Source organism: Papaver somniferum, unplaced genomic scaffold (genome assembly GCF_003573695.1).
Source record: "Papaver somniferum cultivar HN1 unplaced genomic scaffold, ASM357369v1 unplaced-scaffold_18, whole genome shotgun sequence".
NCBI classification, from domain to species: Eukaryota; Viridiplantae; Streptophyta; class Magnoliopsida; order Ranunculales; family Papaveraceae; genus Papaver; species Papaver somniferum.
This window is the reverse complement of record NW_020627707.1, coordinates 1923549-1937012: the sequence shown is the minus strand read 5'-3', so window position 1 is coordinate 1937012 and position 13464 is coordinate 1923549.

The following is a 13464-nucleotide window of genomic DNA, read 5'->3' as shown; positions in this document are numbered from 1 at the left end:
TGGTCCCGGCGTGGCGCGGTAGCAATAAAGTGGGCCAGCATATTACAGGTATGTACTCCAGCGTTTCTTGTGTTGGTGCAAACCCTATCCATAGGTATGCCTCCCATAAATCTGTAGAAATATTTTTCTTCTCTTCCTATATTACCTTAGTAGCGTCAGATACCTCATGAATAGTGACTGGTAATCGTTATGATGCAAAGTAGGTACACATGGGCATGCAACTGATTCCACGAAGACTGGGCGTTAGGGTTTCTCTGAGATCCAAGGGTGCAGGCCAAGGTGACCAAAGGTCCTTATGCGGACGTGGTCAAACAACAAGATGCGGAGGTTGGAAGGTTGTCCAAAGAGTTGGAGCTGAAACAGGCGGTCTTCCAAATGACGAAGGACGTCTTATTCGAAAAGAGCAAACCACTGTTGAATAGCTTCCTTTGGATGCATTTCTGTCTTCTGAAATTCTTCTTCTTTTTTTTTTGAAAGGAAAATGAAACACCTGGCTTATGGTTTTGATTTTCTGGATATCTGGGTTGATAGACAAGTGTCACAGGGTTTTGGGTTATTATTTGGGATGAACCGTTTTAGGATGATGCCGTTTTTGGTTATGATTGTAAGTGATACGAACATCCCAGGGAAGATATGAAACCGTGAACGTTGCGTGTTGGTAGATGACATGGGATGAAACATAACATGGATATTGGTTTTATCATTCCCGTGAAAACTTGAAATTGTAAACCATATGTTCTGTCTAGGCAAGACTTAATCGGTTTCCCGGATCTCCTGATGAAAAAGGGATCCTCCGTGTGTAAGATCGGAGTTTTGTGGGAAGCACCGCCGTGATTGTGGAAATTCCCCATTCGTTTTGAGTCACTTGATGACTGGGTCGTTTGCTTTCGGTTTCTGTGAAGTCCCCATCCGTCTCTTGCGGTTTGCGACTGGTAACCAGGTTGTCTAGTAGTCGAGTTGTGGATCCCTGAACAGATCGCTCGCTTCTGCCGTCCTGATGTCTGGATCGAAGTATGAGATCGAGGTTTGAAAAATGACATTGTAACCGAAAGACTAATCTCCCACTATGGTCGCCAATTGTTTATGGGTGAAAATCGTTCCTGCTGATTTTGGTAATTTCGGTGAGTGGGTGAGAAACAAATTTAAACCCTAAAAAAATGTACTTCACGGAGTACTTTAGATTAGAGAGATCAATCTATACAAATCTAGCCTAAACCAAGAAATGGCCGTTCCGGATTTGCTTCGGTCACAAAGAGGAGGCGAAGGGCTGGTTTAGGGAGGGAAGCAAAGAGAGTGTTGAGACAAGAACAACTCTGGAAGAGTAGTACTGGACTTGTATCATAAGATGAAAGCTTTTAAAAAGCTAGCAAAGTTGCCTTTCTGAGTGTTGTATTTCTCCTTGACCAAAAACTTGTGTTTTGGAAACCTATTTATACAAGTCCAAGTGAAACGTACTCTGGCCTCGTAAGAAAAGAAACAGATGAGTTAAGTGGGAAGAGGTGGTAACGCATGGTATTGATGGAATTTGATGGAATTGATGTTCCATAATGAAAGAGTGTTTCACCATTACTTCCTGCATTTACTAACCGTTTTATTCTTAATACACCGTCTTGAAACGGGCATTTGTGTATGCCGCACGCTGTAAACCGCCAAACCAAAACCCTAAAGAGCATCCCCCAGTTTGTGACATGTATTGATGTCTCGAGTTTTTTTGTGGAAAACATGTAGCATGTCGCTGGTGTTTGATAAGCTGAGCTTAAGAGACATGCCGGCTCAGTGGCGACCTTCGACGGTCGATATTTTGCATCTTAAGAGGAATCGTGGCCTTTGATGTAGGCGCGACATGCCAAAGTGCAAGGGTTGCATGGCATGTGCCAATGACATGTGTGGCATGCCTTGGTCGTAGGTTGCACATCGGGTGAAAGTGGCGATGCCAAAGCGCAAGTGTTGCACGACATGCCTTGGCTGCAGGTTGCACATCGGGTGCAAGTGGCAATGCCAAAGTGCAAGTGTTGCACGACATGTGCCAATGGCGCGTGTGGCGGCTTTGGCCCTAGGTTCCATGGCTTTGGCATGCCAGGTTGCAAGAGTTGCTTAACATGTTCCAATGGCGCGTGTGGCGGTTTGGCCTTGGGTTGCACGGATTTGGCATGCTAAGTTGCAAGAGTTGCTTGGCATGTGCCAATCGCGCGTGTGGCGGATTTGGCCTTGGTTTGCACGGCTTGGCATGCCAGGTTGCAATAGTTTCTTGGCATGTGCCAATGGCGCGTGTGGCGGCTTTGTCCTTGGTTTTCACGGTTTGGCATGCCAGGTTACAAGCGTTGCTTGGCATGTGCCAATGGCGCGTGTGGCGGCTTTGGCCTTGGTTTGCACGACTTGGCATGCCAGGTTGCAAGCGTTGCTTGACATGTGCCAATGGAGCGTGTGGCGGCTTTGGACGTGGTTTGCACGGCTTGGCATGCCAGGTTTGAAGCGTTGCTTGGCATGTGCCAATGGCGCGTGTGGCGGCTTTGGCTTTGGTTTTCACGGCTTGGCATGCCAGGTTGCAAGCGTCGCTTGGCATGTGCCAATGGCGCGTGTGGCGGCTTGGGCCTTAGGTTTGCACGGCTTGGCATGCCCTAAGTTGCATGGGTTTCTTGGCATGTGCCAATGGCGCGTGTGTCGGCTTTTTCTTATATTAGGGTTTGTCATGCCGAAACCCTAATTAGCGCCCTTCTATAGAACCGCTGTAGAATCCGCGTACGGACTCGGATTTTGACGGTCCACCCCTTTATTGGACACGAATAAAAGAATTTTCTATCTCCCATCTTGGGAATATTTCGGTTTTGAGCTTGTTTAGAGGGCTAAATCACCCCGACAGCAAAACCAGGAAGAATTCGGAAGGGGTGGCAGCATGTCCAAGGTTAGATTTTGGTTGTACAGCTGGCATGGTATGCCTTTGGCGTGCAAAGAGTGCGTGGTATGTGCGTTTGGCACATGTGGCATGGTTGGCATGCCTTGGCACGATGGTGCGGCTGGCATGATTGGGTTGCTGCTGGCACGGTGGTACGGCTGGCATGTTTGGCACGGTGGTGAAGCTGGCATGTCTGACATGCTGATGGCGCAATGGTGCGGCTGGCATGTTTGGCATGCTGCTGACCCGGTGGTGCGGCTGGCATGTTTGGCATGCTGCTGCCACAGTGGTGCGAGATTTAGGGTTTGGTGTATCGAAACCCTAATTTAGCGTTAAAAAAGGTACCCCGATAATTCTTGCGTGAGCACGTTAAATTATTTAATAAATGCGCTAGCGGCGTTAGTGACGTCATGTTAGGTGTGGGTTTTTACGGTTTCACCCCTTGTCCTAAAACCACCATCAACAACGACTTAAATACTTCATTGCATCTTCTATCGTACGAGTACAATCAGATTGATTGGCTTGAGATTAATATCTCGGATAGGCAAGATATGAAAAGTAATCACAAACATCTTCGTCTCATTGTTTGTGATTCCGCAACATCTTGTTTCACTACCATACGATTAAGATTGTTGTGAGGTGATTGATAACTTTAGGTTGTTCTTCGGGAATATAAGACCGGATTATAAATTGGTTCTTGTTCACCTTGATTATTATCAAAAGACGAAACAAAAATCTTTAGAGTTTATCTATGGGAGACATATTGATCCTTTGATAGACTTGTCTGTGTGAGACAAATTTGTTTATTATCAAGTCTTCGACTTTGGATCATAGCAACTCTTAGTTGTGGGTGAGATCAGCTAAGGGAATCAAGTGCGCAGTATCCTGCTAGGATCAGAGGCGTAGGGAGTACAACTGTACCTTGGATCAGTGGGAGACAGATTGGGGTTCAACTACAGTCCAGTCCGAAGTTAGCTTGGAGTAGGCTAGTGTTTGTAGCGGCTTAATACAGTGTGTGTTCAATCTGGACTAGGTCCCGGGGTTTCTTGCATTTGCGGTCTCCTCATTAACAAAATTCTGGTGTCTGTATTATTTTTATTCCCACATTATATTGTTTGATCTTTATAATTGAAATAATAGAGGTTGTGCGTTTAGATCATCAATTCGTATATCCTACCTTTGGTTGTTGATTATCATTGATTGATCCTTGGATATTGGTCTTTGGTACCATCCAAGTTATTCCTTGTATTTGATAAAAGCTTTCTGATTTCTATTAGCTCGAGTAAATCAAAACAAGAGAGAGATATTAACTCCTTGAGATACTTTTACCTAGATTGAGTCTGACTGTCTAGTTGATTCTCTAGAAAGTATTTCGGAGTTAGTCCATACAGATTTCTAAGCGAAATATTGGGTGGTTTTGTTAGACCCCCGCTTTTCAATTGGTATCTGAGAGGCAAACACGTTCAAGACCTTACAAGTCTGTGTTTGTAGCGATCTGACTCTATGGACAGTTGTGTTATCTCAGAAAACGTACCACCAGTCTTCGATGGCTCAAACTACCTATGGTGGAAAATTGTTATGCGTACTTTTCTTTAATCGCGTGATTTCCATTCATGGGTTTATGTTGTTAATGGCTATGAGGTTCCCTTCGTTATAGTTGAAAATGCTACCATGCCTAAAAACATCGGTACATATATTGTTGCTGAGTCACTTGCTGCAAAGCAAAACTCCGACGGTTTGAATGCCATCATGCATGCCATTACCCCAGATCTTCGACACCATGTGGCTTCATGCTCCACGTCTAAAGATGATTGGGATACTTTAGAAAATGTATTTGAAGGTAACACCAGCGAAAAGGAAGCTAGGATTCAAACCTTAACTCCGAATGGGAAAACCTTCATATGGCAGAAGAAGATTCATTTGATGAATTTTATCACAAAATGTCTGAAATTGTTAATGCATCATGTGCATTGGGTAGGACTATTACTGAAGGGAAAATTGTGATGAAGATTCTCAGATCGCTGCCATCTAAATACGAATCTAAAAAACATGCCATCATTGAGGGAAATAACCTTGATAATCTTTCGCGAAATACGCTTGTCGGGAAGCTTAAAATTTTCGATCGCGAACCTAAATCAAGAGATAAACATCACTTGTCTAGTAGTCATGTTACTACTCCTGATGGAAAATCTCACCGTCCTAACTTGATTGATAAGAAAAATGAGAATTGCTTTGTTTCTATGTTGTCTCGGTTTATACAACAACTTAAGAAAATTCTTAGACGAAGTAAAAGAAAGTCTCAAAAAGAAGTTCGATCAATCAAAAAGGAGGATAAGAGAGTTCGGAAAAACTGTACTAGAGAAACTAGTCTCGTGTGCTGTAAAAGTATTCATACTTCCAAAGGTCCAGATACTGATTCATGCCCTTGGAGAAAATAACCTTTATCCCTATAAAGGATCTCATGTTATAGTGAATGAGCTTGCGAATCCAATGAGCCAAGAATCACTCAATTCCGAGTTATAACGATAAAGTTATGAGTGATTTAAGTTCATTAGTAGGAAACATTCCATGAGCTTTGGAGTGGTCCGCGAACTTGGGCCCAGTACGTGACTAAAAGGGATTTTTGGTCAAGTTGATGATTTTTGGTCAAGTTGATGACTAAAAGGGATTTTTGGGCCCAATATGATCTCATTAGTATTAATTTTTATTTGTGCATTTGTTCCAAAATATATATACATAATTGTACATTTACGGTCATAAGAATTGTTCCATAGAGTGAGCATTTATCTCGATAGATTAGAAAGGTAGAATTGAACAGGAATCCAAATGAAATCAATAACATACCTTTGATTATGAAGTACTTGTTGATGTCTTCTTGTAGCCTTCAATCTTCAATATTCATCCTTTAAGGATAGCTTCGATTCAACTTCTTATACCTAAACTAGTCCGAAACAATATTTAGTATGCTAAATCAAGAATGCATTTTGGCAACTAAAATTGTCAACTAACTTGACATACCAACGCTAGTGGGTTCAACCGAGATATGCTCTAACAATCTCCCCCTTTGTTAGTGACAAAACCATTTTACCTATGGCTTTTACTTGTTAAAATCAAAATCGACAAGATTGATCTCCTTGGTTCTTCAACTCTTCATGTGTTCATCCTATACTTGTTGAAGATCCATCATAGTATTATTACACAGCATCAAAGTTTCATTGTATCACAACTTTGACAATAATACTATGGTGATATGTATCACTCCCACTTAGTCAATACTCCATCTTGATCATGGAAACCACTCCCCCTTACACGATGATCCGAAAACCATATGTATTTGTAGTATGAACTACACATTAATTCTCCCCCTTTTTGTCAATATAAATTGGCAAAGGTACAAGAACGGGTTCATAATGAAATTTACACAAGAGACATTTCATAGACTAAAAGAGAAAAATACATACCAACTTAATTTAGATGCAATCATAAAGCCGAAGCTAAATGCATTCATCAAGGAGTTTTAAGATACAAGATAACCCCTTTAAAATTCCACAGCCGCACTCCCCGCAAGATAATACCATTAAGCACAAGTTCAAAAGAACTCTCCCCCATTAGATGTCATTCCCGTAAGAACAACAAGAGCGACCTTACTCCAGAGAGAAGGATTTAAAATAGATCTTAGAAATCCTACAAGGAGATATGATTTAAGAATCAATCATTGAAAGTTTCTCATGAGATCATGTTACTAAAAAGTTTAGAACTATCTCATGGTAACAATATATAATATGTGATCATGAATATCAAGTACTGTGATCATCTTTTCTAAGATACAAACTTGTATAAACAAGACTTGATATGCTTAGAAGGAAGAATAAACTTTTCCATAAGGATTTACACCAAGAATGGTTACCATAAGAGTATGAAAAAGTTTCTTTGACAATAAAAACCAACATCCGTGGCTTTGATAATTGCTTCTAACCTGTTAAATTTAAGAATTTCAATCACAAATCAAGTTAGGTAATTAATACTCATACATGTGGTATCTAGCCATATGATCACTTCCATATTAACCATATTCTTCTTCACCATAACTAGTTCAATTGACTTCATATGAACTAGTTAAAGAGTTGTTCAATTGCAAGGAAATCTTATGTACTACACAAGACACAATTGAAGCAAAGATGATACGATTCACTTGAATCGGCTCATGAACTTATAGCCACGGTTTGCATATTGCATTCCTTAGTCTTTTAAGTTTATTTCCAGAGCACATCTTTAGATCATAACCACTTAAGTTCACAAACTAGTTCGCGGACTTAAGATAAACCGGTTGAGTTTTCTAAACTCAGCAGAAATTATCGGAAAGAGAACTTATGCCAGTTCGCGGGCTGGGTTTGCGGACTGAGTTCGCGGACTGGGTTCGCGGATTGAGTTCGCGGACTAAACACACAAACGAGTTATAGGAAAATCCAGCAGAAGTTCTCGGGATGAGGACTTCCGTCATTTCGCGGACTTGCAAGCTAATTCCACAATCCTACCGATTTCTCTTGATCAACAAAGTTCGAAAAATTCTGTTCAAGGAATACATGGTTATTTAATATAAACTTTAATTCCAACCATTGAATCATTCTTAGAGGACATTATTCAGTCGTTATTCACAACCTTTCTCGTCAGAGAAATTTCCAAAGAAATTGAAACTTTTCATGACTTTCGTCACTAGGTGAAGATAAACTTGATCGAAGCGAAAGCTTACCAACACATATTTCGAGGAATATATAAGCGAGTTAAACTCAGCTCGAAACAATAAATTGTTCCACATATTCAGAAATTTCCCAACTTAATATGTGCGCCCCAATTCTTTTGCAATCCTCACCGCATTTAGTAGGGCTCCTTGGTGAGGATGCACTTTTAACACAATCAGGTTGTGTTGAGGTGAGCAATATCTTGCTCACAACAGGTATCCAAAACAAAATCATGCATAGATTCTAGGAATTTAACAACTTCCTTGAAACTTTCAATAAATGTTCCATACCTTTTTAAGATGTTATCCCTTGTCAAGCTCTTGTCTGGGAGATCCTTCTTAATAGTACTCGTTGCTTTATTAGTCATCTTTGGTACCCATTTCTAAGCAGCTTTTGGAGCAACATATTTATTTTTCTCCCCAATATAATTATGAAACTTCTTGGGGGGAATGCTAAAAAAACTGATATTATGAGACACAATTTTTCTCCAGTTTGGAACATCAGATCTTGTCATCCTTACAAAATTAGATCTGGATTTATCTCGTTTAAGAAATCTGCAATTCCTTTGCAAGTGACCTGGTTTTCCACAATAAAAACAATGTTTAGTAGAATGGAAAAATTTATGTTTAGTATTACCTGAATGTGTATGTGCTTTCTTTGGAGCTTGCCAGGATTTCCTCTTTTCGCCATCCGCTATTTGTAGAGATGTTTTCCTTTTGCCAACCGTGGAAGGTTTTGGTTGAGAAGAATTTTTAGTTTTGACAAATTTTACCTCTTTGCAAATACTAGGAGCGTATATTCCTTTATAGCCCAATCCTCGTGTATCACGATGAATTCTACATGCTCCCAATATCGAGGTTAATTTGTCAGAGCTACTATTTCTAGACAAACTCTCTTTTAAGCTCGAGTTTTCTTATTCCAACCTTTTGACCTTCTCAAGCGCAATAACTAGATCATTCTTGGAAGATTCACATTGAACTTTGCGATCTTCTCATTCCGAATCGAATAACGTGTTCATCTCCACGTTCTCCAAGTTATCTAGCTTTGCCTGAAGAACAATTTCCCGATCTCGACCTTCGGAAATTTCTTCTTTAAGATTTCGTATTTCGTTGAGATAATCTCTTGCACCACTAGAGTCAAGTTGATCTTTCAAGTCTTTATTCCGACTACGAAGTCTGTCATATTTAACTTTCTCACTAAAAATGGTGCTATGAACTTCTGAAAATTTCCGATGACATTCTTTAAGAAGATTATTAGCAACTGGATCATCATGGAACACTTCTTCGTCAGAATCAGTATCGGAAAGAATTTTTCCAGAAGCTAATGCAACCTCTCCTGAGAGCTCTTTAGGATTATAAAATTCAGGACCATCATCAAGAGTAGGCAAATCTGCTGCATATGCCAATTGTCTGCGACTCCAGCTAGGACATACTAAAGAAAGATTCCCGAAACCACTTACATCATCAATAGAAGATTTTGTAACTTTAGAAAAAATCTTTTTCCTGTCTCTCAAGAGTTTTCTAAATTGTCGTGGAGTAACATCCTTAGTATCTGGCGAACCAGATTTATCCTTAGGGGATTCAGAATTGTTTGCAGCTTTAAGAGAAATCACATCTTTTCTTGCGTGCTTATTATCAAAGATATTTAACTTTCCAACAAGAGTATTTTTGGAGAATGTAGAAAGATCGTTTGCTTCTTCAATGGTATGTTTCTTAGACTCGTATCTTGATGGTAGAGACCTGAGAATTTTGCACATAATATCTTTCTCTGGAATAGTTCTTCCTAATGCAAACTAGGAGTTCACTATTTGAGAAAGTCTTTGGTCAAACACATCAAAGGTTTCATTATCATACATGTGAAGGTTTTCCCAGTCAGATGCTAGGTATTGAAGCCTCGCTTCTTTTTATGCGACATTCCCTTCAAATACGGTTTCTAAGATATCCCAAGCATCCTTAGACTTTTTGCACGTAGTCACGTGGTGCTGAAGCTCTGGGATAATGGCATGGATAATAGCATTCAAACGGTCGGAATTTTGTTTTGCAGCAAGTATCTCAGCAGGTCTATATTCACCAATAGGTTTCGTAACGTTTACATCTCCTACTGACACAACGGGAGCATCATCGCCATTAACAACATATACCCATGATTGAAAATCACGTGCTTGAAGAAAATCTCGCATATCAATTTTCCACCATAATTAGTTCGTGCCATTGAAGACTGGCGGTACCTTTATAGAGATAACACCTCTGTCCATAGAATCATATTGCTACAAACACAGACTTATGAGGTCTTAGCGTGCTTGCCTGCTCTGATACCAATGGAAAAAGCGAGGGTCTAATAACACCACCCAATATTTCGTTTGGCAATCTGAATAGACAAAATCCAATATACTTTCAAGAGAATCAACTAGACAGTTAGACTCAATATATAAAAAGTATATCAAAGAGTTTTGTATCTCTATCTCTTGATTCAATCCGCAATCATCAAATAGGGATTTGCGAGCCTGATTGAATATAAGAGGATTAACTTTAAAGGTACCAAAGACCAATGTTCAAGTGTCAATCAATTCACTCAACAACCCTAAGGTCGGATACAAGAACTGATTGATCTTAACGTACAACCTGTGATATTTCTATTATATAAATAAAACATAATGCGGAAAAGAAATAACACAGACACCAGATTTTGTTAACGAGGAAACCGCAAATGCAGAAAAACCCTGGGACCTAGTCCAGAATAAACACACACTGATTATAAGTTGTTAAACCAATTTCCTACTACTTATTCGGACTAGATGTAATACCTTCTTCAGCAACTTGTAGAACTCCTAGCAGAATACCGATTCTCTTTAGAAATCCTTCATGCAAATCTTCTAGCAGAACCCGAGGCTCTCTTTATAAGATACCACAACACGATTGATACGATTCGATATTTTGTTTGCACACAACACCGGTTTGATTTCCATTTATATGTAAATCAAGGTTTTGGAAATCTTCTAGATTAGGGTTTTAACTTACAATCAGGATACGTAGACACAAGGAGTCCGTGAACCTGATTTCCATAAGTGAACTCATATGGTACCAAAGACCAATATCCAAGTTAGAAAAACCCTAACAAAGCTACAACAAGAACAACTTGAATAAAACTAGAAATATCTTGTTTAAAACTTCTCAAGGATTTTTACGAGATGCCTCAAAAGAAGTTTTTCTTTCTAGTCTCCGATTTCGACTAACAAGTGTTGGTATACGATCGGAAACTGAAATCTATCAAAACCTAGGGTTTATAATCAACAACTCTTGAATGGTTTTATATCATAAGAGAAAACCTTAGAATAGACAAGAGGTGAAAAACCTAGATTACAAGTTGTATGATTAATCACGAAGATCAAATCCAACTTGGATTTGTGATCCCTATTACAAAGACTTTTATCTCACTCTTGTTCACGAAGAACAGAAGACGTGGAAAACAACCTGCAGAGATTATGCCAATTTTCCAAAGGGATGGAAAACGTGTAAACTCGCAAACTCCTTATTTATAATGAACAATAGCTTGGAAGCTAAGCTAAGCAAAGTTATTTTCCTTTTACAACTCTCCTAAATAAGGGAGTCTTTCATAAGTTAAAACTCTTGCCAAAATAATTAAATAAATAACTTATTTAGAAAAAATTATATTTATGTGAATAAATCACATTTTAACTTAGGCTGGAAACACAAACACTTTAATATGGTAATCAAAAATGGTTGGACCAATAGATAACTTGCCTAGATAAGGAAATATCATCAACTTGACCAAAAATCCCTTTTAGTCACGTACTGGCCCAAGTTCGCGGACCACTCCAAAGCCCGTGGAATGTTTCCTACTAATGAACTTAAATCACTCATAACTTTATCGTTATAACTCGGAATTGAGTGATTCTTGGCTCATTGGATTCGCAAGCTCATTCAATATAAGGAGATCCTTTATAGAGATAAAGGTTATTGTCTCCAAGGTCATGAATCAAATAACCTCAAGTATATATACATAAATGTACATTTACCGTCATAGGAATTTTTCCATAGAGTGAGCATTTATCTCGATAGATTAGAAAGGTAGAATTGAACAAGAATCCAAATGAAATCAATTACATACCTTTGTTTATGAAGTACTTGTTGATGTCTTCTTGTAGCCTTCAATCTTCAATCTTCATCCTTTAAGGATAGCTTCGATTCAACTTCTTAGACCTAAACTAGTCCGAAACTATCTTTAGTATGCTAAATCAAGAATGCATTTTGGCAACTAAAATTGACAACTAACTTGACATACCAACACTAGTGGGTTCAATCGAGCTATTCTCTAACAAAAGTAATCACAAACATCTTCGTCTCATTCTTTGTGATTCAACAACATCTTGTTTCGCTACCATACGATTAAGATTGTTGTGAGGTGATTGATAACTCTAGGATGTTCTTCGAGAATATAAGACCGGATTATCAATTGGTTCATGTTCACCTTGATAATCATCAAAAGACGGAACAAAACCTTTAGGGTTTATATATGAGAGACAGATTGATCATTTCATAGACTTGTCTGTGTGAGACAGATTTGTTTATTGTTAAAGCCTGCGATTTTGGGTCGTACCAACTCTTAGTTGTGGGTGAGATCAGCTAAGGGAATCAAGTGCGCAGTATCTTTATGGGATCAATCATAGGCATAAGGAGTAAAATCGTACCTTGTATCGGTGGGAGACTGATTGGGGTTCAACTACAGTCCATTCTGAAGTTAGCTTGGAGTAGGCTAGTGTCTGTAGCGGCTTAATACAGTGTGTGTTCAATATGGACTAGGTCCCGGGGTTTTTCTGCATTTGTGGTTTCCTCGTTAACAAAATTTTTGGTGTCTGTGTTATTTCTATTTCCGCATTATATTTTTTATATAATTGAAATAATACAAGTTGTGCGTTTGAATCAATCAATTGTAAATTCGACCTTTGGTTGTTGATTGATATTGATTGATCCTTGGATATTGGTCTTTGATACCATCCAAGTTATTCTTTGTGTTTGATTAGAGACTCGCTGATTTCTATTAACTTTAGTAAATCAAAACAAGAGAGAGATATTAACTCCTTAAGATACTTTCATCTAGATTGAGTCTGACTGTCTAGTTGATTCTCTAGAAAGTATTTCGAAGTTAGTCCATACAGGTTGCTAAGCGAAATATTGGGTGGTGTTGTTAGACCCCCTCTTTTTCAATTGGTATCAGAGCAGGCAAACACCTCAAACCTTATAAGTTTGTGTTTGTTCGATCCTCAAAAGTCTATTCTTATGGGAAATCTTTTTGGGAGGCTTGCTCGTGGCATCTGTAATGCACACCAGAATTCCTTAAAGGTTGTTCAAAGATTATCACACTTCATTCCTTTGGGTGCACATGATAATCCTATGCCATCTAGCATGTCAAAAAATATTGATGTGAAGAAACGATCTAAGGAAAAGAATAAAAAGGATTGTCGAAGAAAACATGGTCAACGCTCAAGGGTATGGACTCTCACGAGATTTAATCTTAATCTCTTTGAGGAATACTACCATAAAGGTTCCATTGACAAGGAGTTGTACAGAGTGTTTGAAAGTGTTTTGCAATTCTTAGAAAAGCTTAATTCCATAGAGAATTTGAGTTGTTCTGACAAAAGTGTTGTGCCTGTCAAATCATTGTCTAATGATGCACAAACTATTCTCAACATCGATTTATGTGAATCCGATAAAAAGATTTCGCATGAATTGGGCAGAAGAACCATTTGTCAGAAAAGGTCATCTCTTTGTCATAAGAAAAAGAATCCATATGACTCTAAGTATTATCATTACG